This window comes from Oncorhynchus clarkii, unplaced genomic scaffold, assembly GCF_045791955.1.
Source record: "Oncorhynchus clarkii lewisi isolate Uvic-CL-2024 unplaced genomic scaffold, UVic_Ocla_1.0 unplaced_contig_1039_pilon_pilon, whole genome shotgun sequence".
In the NCBI taxonomy this organism is placed as follows: Eukaryota; Metazoa; Chordata; class Actinopteri; order Salmoniformes; family Salmonidae; genus Oncorhynchus; species Oncorhynchus clarkii.
Window position 1 is genome coordinate 1 of NW_027260336.1, and position 11,950 is coordinate 11,950.

General features: G+C 41.1%; 9 non-coding genes and 3 pseudogenes across 9 annotated transcripts; all 12 read left to right on the forward strand.

Annotated features, from left to right (window-relative positions):
* Positions 1-84: 84 nt before the first annotated feature.
* On the forward strand, positions 85-203 carry LOC139401367 (5S ribosomal RNA). Its single transcript, XR_011632947.1, has one exon. It is a non-coding gene; the product is annotated as a 5S ribosomal RNA (ribosomal RNA).
* A 176-nt stretch (positions 204-379) lies between these two features.
* On the forward strand, positions 380-498 carry LOC139401368 (5S ribosomal RNA). Its single transcript, XR_011632948.1, has one exon. It is a non-coding gene; the product is annotated as a 5S ribosomal RNA (ribosomal RNA).
* Positions 499-676: 178 nt separating this feature from the next.
* On the forward strand, positions 677-795 carry LOC139401363 (5S ribosomal RNA; annotated as a pseudogene).
* Positions 796-972: 177 nt separating this feature from the next.
* LOC139401369 (5S ribosomal RNA) lies at positions 973-1,091 on the forward strand. The gene has a single exon (XR_011632949.1). It is a non-coding gene; the product is annotated as a 5S ribosomal RNA (ribosomal RNA).
* A 177-nt stretch (positions 1,092-1,268) lies between these two features.
* Positions 1,269-1,387, forward strand: LOC139401365 (5S ribosomal RNA; annotated as a pseudogene).
* A 177-nt stretch (positions 1,388-1,564) lies between these two features.
* Positions 1,565-1,683, forward strand: LOC139401358 (5S ribosomal RNA). Its single transcript, XR_011632941.1, has one exon. It is a non-coding gene; the product is annotated as a 5S ribosomal RNA (ribosomal RNA).
* A 177-nt stretch (positions 1,684-1,860) lies between these two features.
* LOC139401364 (5S ribosomal RNA) lies at positions 1,861-1,979 on the forward strand (annotated as a pseudogene).
* Positions 1,980-2,156: 177 nt separating this feature from the next.
* Positions 2,157-2,275, forward strand: LOC139401366 (5S ribosomal RNA). The gene has a single exon (XR_011632946.1). It is a non-coding gene; the product is annotated as a 5S ribosomal RNA (ribosomal RNA).
* Positions 2,276-2,451: 176 nt separating this feature from the next.
* On the forward strand, positions 2,452-2,570 carry LOC139401359 (5S ribosomal RNA). The gene has a single exon (XR_011632942.1). It is a non-coding gene; the product is annotated as a 5S ribosomal RNA (ribosomal RNA).
* A 177-nt stretch (positions 2,571-2,747) lies between these two features.
* Positions 2,748-2,866, forward strand: LOC139401362 (5S ribosomal RNA). Its single transcript, XR_011632945.1, has one exon. It is a non-coding gene; the product is annotated as a 5S ribosomal RNA (ribosomal RNA).
* A 177-nt stretch (positions 2,867-3,043) lies between these two features.
* On the forward strand, positions 3,044-3,162 carry LOC139401360 (5S ribosomal RNA). Its single transcript, XR_011632943.1, has one exon. It is a non-coding gene; the product is annotated as a 5S ribosomal RNA (ribosomal RNA).
* Positions 3,163-11,602: 8,440 nt separating this feature from the next.
* Positions 11,603-11,721, forward strand: LOC139401361 (5S ribosomal RNA). The gene has a single exon (XR_011632944.1). It is a non-coding gene; the product is annotated as a 5S ribosomal RNA (ribosomal RNA).
* The last annotated feature ends 229 nt before the right edge of the window (positions 11,722-11,950 follow it).

Sequence of the window (11,950 nt, forward strand, 5' to 3'; positions counted from 1 at the left end):
TAGTTTGTATTTCATCCAACAATCTGTGCTACAAATTATGGCTACAGTATATGCAATTTCATCCACTTTTTGAGATTAGCATTCGCTTACGGCCACACCGGCCTGAGTACGCCTGATCTCGTCCGATCTCGGAAGCTAAGCAGGGTCGGGCTTGGTTAGTACTTGGATGGGAGACCGCCTGGGAATACCAGGTGCTGTAAGCTTTTTGTCACTGCCTTGTGGATTTTCAACTCTTTGTCCGTTTTTTCCCACAAGGCTGAAATATGTGCCCTCGCTTTGAAATAAGTAGCAAGGTTAGTTTGTATTTCATCCAACAATCTGTGCTACAAATTATGGCTACAGTATATGCAATTTCATCCACTTTTTGAGATTAGCATTCGCTTACGGCCACACCGGCCTGAGTACGCCTGATCTCGTCCGATCTCGGAAGCTAAGCAGGGTCGGGCTTGGTTAGTACTTGGATGGGAGACCGCCTGGGAATACCAGGTGCTGTAAGCTTTTTGTCACTGCCTTGTGGAATTTCAACTCTTTGTCCGTTTTTTTCCCACAAGGCTGAAATATGTGCCCTCGCTTTGACATAAGTAAGCAAGGTTAGTTTGTATTTCATCCAACAATCTGTGCTACAAATTATGGCTACAGTATATGCAATTTCATCCACTTTTTGAGATTAGCTTTCGCTTACGGCCACACCGGCCTGAGTACGCCTGATCTCGTCCGATCTCGGAAGCGAAGCAGGGTCAGGCTTGGTTAGTACTTGGATGGGAGACCGCCTGGGAATACCAGGTGCTGTAAGCTTTTTGTCATTGCCTTGTGGAATTTCAACTCTTTGTCCGTTTTTTCCCACAAGGCTGAAATATGTGCCCTCGCTTTGACATAAGTAAGCAAGGTTAGTTTGTATTTCATCCAACAATCTGTGCTACAAATTATGGCTACAGTATATGCAATTTCATCCACTTTTTGAGATTAGCTTTCGCTTACGGCCACACCGGCCTGAGTACGCCTGATCTCGTCCGATCTCGGAAGCTAAGCAGGGTCGGGCTTGGTTAGTACTTGGATGGGAGACCGCCTGGGAATACCAGGTGCTGTAAGCTTTTTGTCACTGCCTTGTGGAATTTCAACTCTTTGTCCGTTTTTTCCCACAAGGCTGAAATATGTGCCCTCGCTTTGACATAAGTAAGCAAGGTTAGTTTGTATTTCATCCAACAATCTGTGCTACAAATTATGGCTACAGTATATGCAATTTCATCCACTTTTTGAGATTAGCTTTCGCTTACGGCCACACCGGCCTGAGTACGCCTGATCTCGTCCGATCTCGGAAGCTAAGCAGGGTCGGGCTTGGTTAGTACTTGGATGGGAGACAGCCTGGCAATACCAGGTGCTGTAAGCTTTTTGTCACTGCCTTGTGGAATTTCAACTCTTTGTCCGTTTTTTCCCACAAGGCTGAAATATGTGCCCTCGCTTTGACATAAGTAAGCAAGGTTAGTTTGTATTTCATCCAACAATCTGTGCTACAAATTATGGCTACAGTATATGCAATTTCATCCACTTTTTGAGATTAGCTTTCGCTTACGGCCACACCGGCCTGAGTACGCCTGATCTCGTCCGATCTCGGAAGCTAAGCAGGGTCGGGCCTGGTTAGTACTTGGATGGGAGACCGCCTGGGAATACCAGGTGCTGTAAGCTTTTTGTAACTGCCTTGTGGAATTTCAACTCTTTGTCCGTTTTTTCCCACAAGGCTGAAATATGTGCCCTCGCTTTGAAATAATTAAGCAAGGTTAGTTTGTATTTCATCCAACAATCTGTGCTACAAATTATGGCTACAGTATATGCAATTTCATCCACTTTTTGAGATTAGCTTTCGCTTACGGCCACACCGGCCTGAGTACGCCTGATCTCGTCCGATCTCGGAAGCTAAGAAGGGTCGGGCTTGGTTAGTACTTGGATGGGAGACCGCCTGGGAATACCAGGTGCTGCAAGCTTTTTGTCACTGCCTTGTGGATTTTCAACTCTTTGTCCGTTTTTTCCCACAAGGCTGAAATATGTGCCCTCGCTTTGAAATAAGTAAGCAAGGTTAGTTTGTATTTCATCCAACAATCTCTGCTACAAATTATGGCTACAGTATATGCAATTTCATCCACTTTTTGAGATTACCTTTCGCTTACGGCCACACCGGCCTGAGTATGCCTGATCTCGTCCGATCTCGGAAGCTAAGCAGGGTCGGGCCTGGTTAGTACTTGGATGGGAGACCGCCTGGGAATACCAGGTGCTGTAAGCTTTTTGTCACTGCCTTGTGGATTTTCAACTCTTTGTCCGTTTTTTCCCACAAGGCTGAAATATGTGCCCTCGCTTTGAAATAAGTAGCAAGGTTAGTTTGTATTTCATCCAACAATCTGTGCTACAAATTATGGCTACAGTATATGCAATTTCATCCACTTTTTGAGATTAGCATTCGCTTACGGCCACACCGGCCTGAGTACGCCTGATCTCGTCCGATCTCGGAAGCTAAGCAGGGTCGGGCTTGGTTAGTACTTGGATGGGAGACCGCCTGGGAATACCAGGTGCTGTAAGCTTTTTGTCACTGCCTTGTGGAATTTCAACTCTTTGTCCGTTTTTTCCCACAAGGCTGAAATATGTGCCCTCGCTTTGACATAAGTAAGCAAGGTTAGTTTGTATTTCATCCAACAATCTGTGCTACAAATTATGGCTACAGTATATACAATTTCATCCACTTTTTGAGATTAGCTTTCGCTTACGGCCACACCGGCCTGAGTACGCCTGATCTCGTCCGATCTCGGAAGCTAAGCAGGGTCAGGCTTGGTTAGTACTTGGATGGGAGACCGCCTGGGAATACCAGGTGCTGTAAGCTTTTTGTCATTGCCTTGTGGAATTTCAACTCTTTGTCCGTTTTTTCCCACAAGGCTGAAATATGTGCCCTCGCTTTGACATAAGTAAGCAAGGTTAGTTTGTATTTCATCCAACAATCTGTGCTACAAATTATGGCTACAGTATATGCAATTTCATCCACTTTTTGAGATTAGCTTTCGCTTACGGCCACACCGGCCTGAGTACGCCTGATCTCGTCCGATCTCGGAAGCTAAGCAGGGTCGGGCTTGGTTAGTACTTGGATGGGAGACCGCCTGGGAATACCAGGTGCTGTAAGCTTTTTGTCACTGCCTTGTGGAATTTCAACTCTTTGTCCGTTTTTTCCCACAAGGCTGAAATATGTGCCCTCGCTTTGACATACCTTAAGGGAACATTTCGGCATTTCGTGTATGATCAGTGAGAAAGTCCATATTGCAAATGTACGGTCCCTTACTAGACGTCCGAAATCTTTTGTAAAATTCGCGGTCGGCGTCGGGCCGTGCGGTAGGGCCAGACCTACCGGGAAGTCATCAAATGAACTTTGTCGGACATTCGGTTTCCGTTTTATAAAATAAACAAGTTTTTGACCGTTTTTCCGCTATCCCGGAATTTCCCACAAGAGGGCATACGGAATCATATGGCAATTTGGCAAAACATCACGAATCACGACGGGGCCTTATCTCGAAAACGGAAAATATTTCAAAGCCGAAACTCGGTGAGCGTAGGTTTGGCATAATGGGCAGTTGGCCCCGAACAAGATGGCGTCTAGGCCTCGACGGTTTTTGAGTTATGGCCGTTTTTCTGGGATTAAAGGTCCTAAATGGAAATAGACAAATTATTTTTCCACTTCAGGTCAAAGTCAAGGAGCCTCCGGTGTCAATAAAAAAAGAACCAGCCATTTATCTATCGTCATTTAAGAGAAACGGAACAATGACAACTTGGCAATGGTCACAAATAGGCGTTTTTTTTTTTCAACGGTTACAGATCCAGTTGCAGGGTGTTCATACGAATCTTTTTAAAGTGTGCTGCGGAGCTCTGCGAGATTTCTGTGATTTTCTATGATTTTCTGAAATAACACACACATACTAAACCCTCCGTAAATAACTCAGTTGTTAACGTAAAGACTTAAAACTCAGGATTCTGTAACAGCATACCCCAATGAGGATATGTGGTGATTTATAGCTTCCTGTGCCAACCGGAAGTGCCATAATTGGTGTCTCAGGGGCTGTTTCAAAGGGTTAAAAAAGTCTGATCTGTCCAAAACTTCATATATGTGATTAGGCAACCCCCATGAACTGTAAATCAGTCATTTTTCCCCAAAAAATTCAAAGGAAAAAAAAATCACACTAAAACACAACTTGAATGGAGGGACGTATTGGGGTGCGTAGAGACAGACAGTGGCTGCAATAGTTAGCTTTGTTCGAGCTAAAAAAGAACCGTCAGACCTAGAGTTCCAAAACTTTAGAAACCTGTTCTAGACCTCCGGTCGATGGTGCGTGGTGAGTTACGTGGCTCTAGACGGTTCTCGGACCGAGAAACAGCCTCGTACATTTGCAATACCTTCAATTCATTTTGACCATTACGAAAATGACGACGTTTAGAAAAGTCTCAGAGACGCAAGGCTAGGTGCATTGAAACCGGCTCGGCCCATAGAGACAGACCCCAACGTTTCTGTCCGATAGCTCGTTCAAGGACCCCGTAGCAAGGCATGGAAAAAAGTGGATTTTCAGCACCAATTAGGGTTTTTCTCGGACATCAAATGACCTATCGAGCCGAAACTCGGGATTCGGGGTCGCCTCACATAGGACTTCACATAATGTCCGAACTGGACCCGCAGCTAGAACGTAACTATGTGTTTTACCTTTTTATTATGTTTTAAACTAAAGGCGCTGTGAATTATGGGACTGCTCTGACATATGTGATAGTTGGCTTCTAAATGAGTAGTAAAAAGTGGGTTTGGTGTCATAATGACATCTAATTGACTGATGGACACTGACTTGCTAGTTGACTTTTGTGCATTTGCAATATGTTTAAACGGAGAGGGACCATCACCAAAATGGCATTCTGAAATCAACACAAAAAATGGCATCACCATAGTCTCCAGACTGTGCTGAGTTCAACGAGCTATCCCGCTTGACCGTAGCTCGCTCGGTCTAAGCGCAACGACCATTAGAAAAGTAGGCCCAAAATGAAGCCTGCCCCACAATGTCATTTGCTTTTGAGTGACAGTGAGAGAACCGTTAGGGTGAGAAGAAAAATTCCACCACATGAATGTTCCTAAGGTCCTCCCGATCTGTACAAGCCTAACCTTGACCGTGTGGCATTAACCCTTAAGAGTAAAACAGTGTTTTTTGATCTCACAGATTACAGTGTCATCTCTCCCCATAGGAATACATTGCCTGCACCCCTAATTTCAACCTGAAGTCTATATGGGTTATGAATGCCGTATGAACCTGTCTTCGGTACCAGTCCATCAGGCCACTATGAGGTCTACCTGTGTTGATTCTGAGCTTCCTGGACCAACCGGAAGTGGTTAAAATGCCCCTAAAAGTGTTTACCCATACCCTGCCTGCAGTTTGACAGACATAGTGCATTCAACCCTGTGTAAATCAGTCAGTTCTTAACGTAAGGACTTAAAACTCAGGATTCTGTAACAGCATACCCCAATGGGGATATGTGTTGATTTATAGCTTCCTGTGCCAACCGGAAGTGCCATAACTGGTGTCTCAGGGGCTGTTTCGAGGGGTTAAAAAAGTCTGATCTTTCCAAAACTTCATATGTGTGATTAGGCAACCCCCATGAACTGTAAATCAGTCATTTTTCCCAAAAAAAATCTAAGGAAAAAAAAATCACACTAAAACACACCTTGGATGGAGGGACGTATTGGGGTGCGTAGAGACAGACAGTGGCTGCAATAGTTAGCTTTGTTGGAGCTAAAAAAGAACCGTCAGACCTAGAGTTCCGAAACTTTAGAAACCTGTTCTAGACCTCCGGTTGATGGTGCGTGGTGAGTTACGTGGCTCTAGACGGTTCTCGGACCGAGAAACAGCCTCGTACATTTGCAATACCTTCAATTCATTTTGACCATTACGAAAATGACGACGTTTAGAAAAGTCTCAGAGACGCAAGGCTAGGTGCATTGAAACCGGCTCGGCCCATAGAGACGGACCCCGACGTGCCTGTCCGATAGCTCGTTCAAGGACCCCGTAGCAAGGCATGGAAAAAAGTGGATTTTCAGCACCAATTAGGGTTTTTCTCGGACACCAAATGACCTATCGAGCCGAAACTCGGGATTCGGGGTCGCCTCACATAGGACTTCACATAATGTCCGAACTGGACCCGCAGCTAGAACGTAACTATGTGTTTTACCTTTTTATTATGTTTTAAACCGAAGGCGCTGTGAATTATGGGACTGCTCTGACATATGTGATAGTTGGCTACTAAATGAGTAGGAAAAAGTGGGTTTGGTGTCAATTGATATCCATTTGGTGTCATAATGACATCTAATTGACTGATGGACACTGACTTGCTAGTTGACTTTTGTACATTTGCAATATGTTTAAACGGAGAGGGACCATCACCAAAATGGCATTCTGAAATCAACACAAAAAATGGCATCACCATAGTCTCCAGACTGTGCCGAGTTCAAGGAGACGCCCCGCTTGACCGTAGCTCGTTCTGAGTGCAGCAAACTTGAAAAAAAGAAGGCCCAAAATGAAGCCTGCACCACAATGTCATTTGCTTTTGGGTGACAGTGAGAGAACCGTTAGAGTGAGAAGAAAAATTGCACCACATGAATGTTCCTAAGGTCCTCCCGATCTGAACAAGCCTAACCTTGACCGTGTGGCATTAACCCTTAACAGTAAAACAGTGTTTTTTGATCTCACAGATTACAGTGTCATCTCTCCCCATAGGAATACATTGCCTGCACCCCTAATTTCAACCTGAGGCCTATGTGGGTTATGAATGCCGTATGAACCTGTCATTTGCTTTTGGGTGACAGTGAGAGAACCAGAAAAATTGCACCACATGAATGTTCAGGCTGAACAACTAACCTTGACCGTGTGGCATTAACCCTTAACAGTAAAACAGTGTTTTTTGATCTCACAGATTACAGTGTCATCTCTCCCCATAGGAATTGCCTGCACCCCTAATTTCAACCTGAGGCCTATGTGGGTTATGAATGCCGTATGAAGTGGTACCAGTCCATCAGGCCACTATGTCTACCTGTGTTGATTCTAAGCTTCCTGGACCAACCGGAAGTGGTTAAAATGCCCCTAAAAGTGTTTACCCATACACTGCATGCAGTTTGATAGACATAGTGCATTCAACCCTGTGTAGATCAGTCAATTCTTAACGTAAGGACTTAAAACTCAGGATTCTGTAACAGCATACCCCAATGAGGATATGTGTTGATTTATAACTTCCTGTGCCAACCGGAAGTGCCATAATTGGTGTCTTAGGGGCTGTTTCGAAGGGTTAAAAAAGTCTGATCTTTCCAAAACTTCATATGTGTGATTAGGCAACCCCCATGAACTGTAAATCAGTCATTTTTCCCCAAAAAATTCAAAGGAAAAAAAAATCACACTAAAACACAACTTGGAAGGAGGGACGTATTGGGGTGCGTAGAGACAGACACTGGCTCCAATAGTTAGCTTTGTTGGAGCTAAAAAAGAACCGTCGGACCTAGAGTTCCGAAACTTTAGAAACCTGTTCTAGACCTCCCGTAGATGGTGCGTGGTGAGTTACGTGGCTCTAGAAGGTTCTCGGACCGAGAAACAGCCTCGTACATTTGAAATAACTTCAATTCATTTTTGCATCACGAAAATGACGACATTTAGAAATGTCCCAGAGTCGCAAGACTAGGTGCATTGCAAACGTCTCGGCCCATATAGACAGACCCCAACGTTTCTGTCCAATAGCTCATTCAAGGACCCCGTAGCAAGTCATGGAAAATAGTGGATTTTCAGCACCAATTAGGGTTTTTCTCGGACACCAAATGACCTATCGAGCCGAAACTTGGGATTCGGGGTCGCCTCAGCTAGGCCAACACATAACATAAGAAATGGACCCGCAGCTAGAACGTAACTACGTGTTTTATGGTTTTTTTATGGTTTGAACCGAAGGGGTTGTGAATTTTGGGCCAGCTCTGAAGTATGTAATAGTTGGCTACTAAACGAGTTGGAAAAAGTGGGTTTGGTGTCAGTTTGTATCAGTTTGGTGGTCAGAATGATATCTAATTGACTGATGGACTCTTGTCCACTTGACTCTTGTACATTTGCAATATGATCCTATAGTGAAAAAACATCACCAAAAGCGACATTCTGAAATCAACCCAAACGAGCGATTGAGATGACCCAGAATCACTGCAAAGCCATCCCGAGTTCATCGGGCCAGTCAATTTCACATTCCTGCAAGATTTTTATAGCATGACAAATTTGTGATGGTACCTGCCCTTTAAAACATATTGCAAATGCACAGTGACTTTGAAAAAGTAAGAAACAAAAAAAAATACATCTAAAAAATTTTGAGCATGACAAATTTGTGATGGTACCTGCCCATTGAAACATATTGCAAATGCACAGTGACTTTGAAAAAGTAAGGAAACATAAACAAAAAAAATCTAAAATTTTTTTGGGGGGATGACCAGTTGCATGTGCATTTGCAATATGATTCTATAGTGAAAAAACATATTGCAAATGCACAGTGACTTTGAAAAAGTAAGGAAACATAAAAAAAATCTAATTTTTTGGGGGGGGGATGACCAGTTGCATGTGCATTTGCAATATGATTCTATAGTGAAAAAACATATTGCAAATGCACAGTGACTTTGAAAAAGTAAGGAAAAATAAACAAAAAAAATCTAAATTTTTTTTGGGGGGATGACCAGTTGCACGTGCATTTGCAATATGATTCTATAGTGAAAAAACATATTGCAAATGCACAGTGACTTTGAAAAAGTAAGGAAACATAAACAAAAAAAATCTAAAATTTTTTTGGGGGGATGACCAGTTGCATGTGCATTTGCAATATGATTCTATAGTGAAAAAACATATTGCAAATGCACAGTGACTTTGAAAAAGTAAGGAAACATAAAAAAAATCTAATTTTTTGGGGGGGGGATGACCAGTTGCATGTGCATTTGCAATATGATTCTATAGTGAAAAAACATATTGCAAATGCACAGTGACTTTGAAAAAGTAAGGAAAAATAAACAAAAAAAATCTAAAAATTTTTTTGGGGGATGACCAGTTGCACGTGCATTTGCAATATGATTCTATAGTGAAAAAACATATTGCAAATGCACAGTGACTTTGAAAAAGTAAGGAAACATAAACAAAAAAAATCTAAATTTTTTTTGGGGGGATGACCAGTTGCATGTGCATTTGCAATATGATTCTATAGTGAAAAAACATATTGCAAATGCACAGTGACTTTGAAAAAGTAAGGAAACATAAACAAAAAAAATCTAAATTTTTTTGGGGGGGATGACCAGTTGCATGTGCATTTGCAATATGATTCTATAGTGAAAAAACATATTGCAAATGCACAGTGACTTTGAAAAAGTAAGGAAACATAAAAAAAATCTAATTTTTTGGGGGGGGGATGACCAGTTGCATGTGCATTTGCAATATGATTCTATAGTGAAAAAACATATTGCAAATGCACAGTGACTTTGAAAAAGTAAGGAAAAATAAACAAAAAAAATCTAAAAAATTTTTTGGGGGATGACCAGTTGCACGTGCATTTGCAATATGATTCTATAGTGAAAAAACATATTGCAAATGCACAGTGACTTTGAAAAAGTAAGGAAACATAAACAAAAAAAATCTAAATTTTTTTGGGGGGGATGACCAGTTGCATGTGCATTTGCAATATGATTCTATAGTGAAAAAACATATTGCAAATGCACAGTGACTTTGAAAAAGTAAGGAAACATAAAAAAAATCTAAAATTTTTTTGGGGGGATGACCAGTTGCATGTGCATTTGCAATATGATTCTATAGTGAAAAAACATATTGCAAATGCACAGTGACTTTGAAAAAGTAAGGAAACATAAACAAAAAAAATCCAACATTTTTATTTTTGGGTGACCAGTTGCACGTGCATTTGCAATATGATTCTATAGTGAAAAAACATATTGCAAATGCACAGTGACTTTGAAAAAGTAAGGAAAAATAAACAAAAAAAATCTAATTTTTTTTTGGGGGGATGACCAGTTGCACGTGCATTTGCAATATGATTCTATAGTGAAAAAACATATTGCAAATGCACAGTGACTTTGAAAAAGTAAGGAAACATAAACAAAAAAAATCTAAATTTTTTTGGGGGGGATGACCAGTTGCATGTGCATTTGCAATATGATTCTATAGTGAAAAAACATATTGCAAATGCACAGTGACTTTGAAAAAGTAAGGAAACATAAAAAAAATCTAAATTTTTTTGGGGGGGATGACCAGTTGCATGTGCATTTGCAATATGATTCTATAGTGAAAAAACATATTGCAAATGCACAGTGACTTTGAAAAAGTAAGGAAACATAAACAAAAAAAATTCTAAACATTTTTTTTTTGGGTGAGCAGTTGCACGTGCATTTGCAATATGATTCTATAGTGAAAAAACATCACCAAAAGCGACATTCTGAAATCAACCCAAACGAGCGATTGAGATGACCCAGAACCACTGCAAAGCCATCCCGAGTTCATCGGGCCAGTCAATTTCACATTCCTGCAGGATTTTTATAGCATGACAAATTCGTGATGGTACCTGCCCATTAAAACATATTGCAAATGCACAGTGACTTTGAAAAAGTAAGGAAACATAGAATCAAATTATTTTTTTTTGGGTTACCAGTTGCACATTTCAGATCACCAGTTGCACATTTCAGATCACCAGTTGCACATTTCAGATCACCAGTTGCACGGAGGAAAATCGTTACTTTTGACTTTGACTTTTGACTTCCTATGAAATCATATTCCAAATGGAGAAAACATATGCCTTATGCACTAGTAAAAAAAAAAAAAAAATGATAATAAAGTATGACTAAAGTATGTTGATAAAGTTCTTATACATGTGCAATTGACATAAAAATTGAAAGAATTTTGAAAAACGGTCCAGAAAGCACTTTTTTAAGGATGTGTGAAGTTTTTTACCAAATTTTGACATTTTTGACTTTTGACTTTTGACTTCCTATGAAATCATATTGCAAATGGACAAAACATATGCCTTATGCGCATGTAATTAAAAAAAAAATAAATTTATATCAAAATTGGACAAAAGTATATTCATACAGTTCTTACACATGTGTAATTGACAAAAAAAGCGAAAGAAATTCGAAAAAAGGCCCAGAAAGCACTTTTTTAAGGGGTAAAAAGTTTTTGAAAAAAATATCATTTTTTCAAAATTTTTCTTTTGGATGTTGACTTGGGTTGCATTTCCAATATGAAAAACCCAGGTGGAGCGCACTCGCCCCCTGTTGGATTTTTGAGGTGTTACAATTGGCAATTGCCATATGGCATTTGCCATATACTTTGCACGAATCAACGCCGCTTTGGGTGGTATTGGACATCGTGTACATGGTTTGTCCAATGCCAATATTTTGACATTCATTTTTGTACAAATCAGGGGGGTATTCCCTTACATAAGTAAGCAAGGTTAGTTTGTATTTCATCCAACAATCTGTGCTACAAATTATGGCTACAGTATATGCAATTTCATCCACTTTTTGAGATTAGCTTTAGTTTACGGCCACACCGGCCTGAGTACGCCTGATCTCGTCCGATCTCGGAAGCTAAGCAGGGTCGGGCTTGGTTAGTACTTGGATGGGAGACCGCCTGGGAATACCAGGTGCTGTAAGCTTTTTGTCACTGCCTTGTGGAATTTCAACTCTTTGTCCGTTTTTTCCCACAAGGCTGAAATATGTGCCCTCGCTTTGACATAAGTAAGCAAGGTTAGTTTGTATTTCATCCAACAATCTGTGCTACAAATTATGGCTACAGTATATGCAATTTCATCCACTTTTTGAGATTAGCTTTTGCTTACGGCCACACCGGCCTGAGTACGCCTGATCTCGTCCGATCTCGGAAGC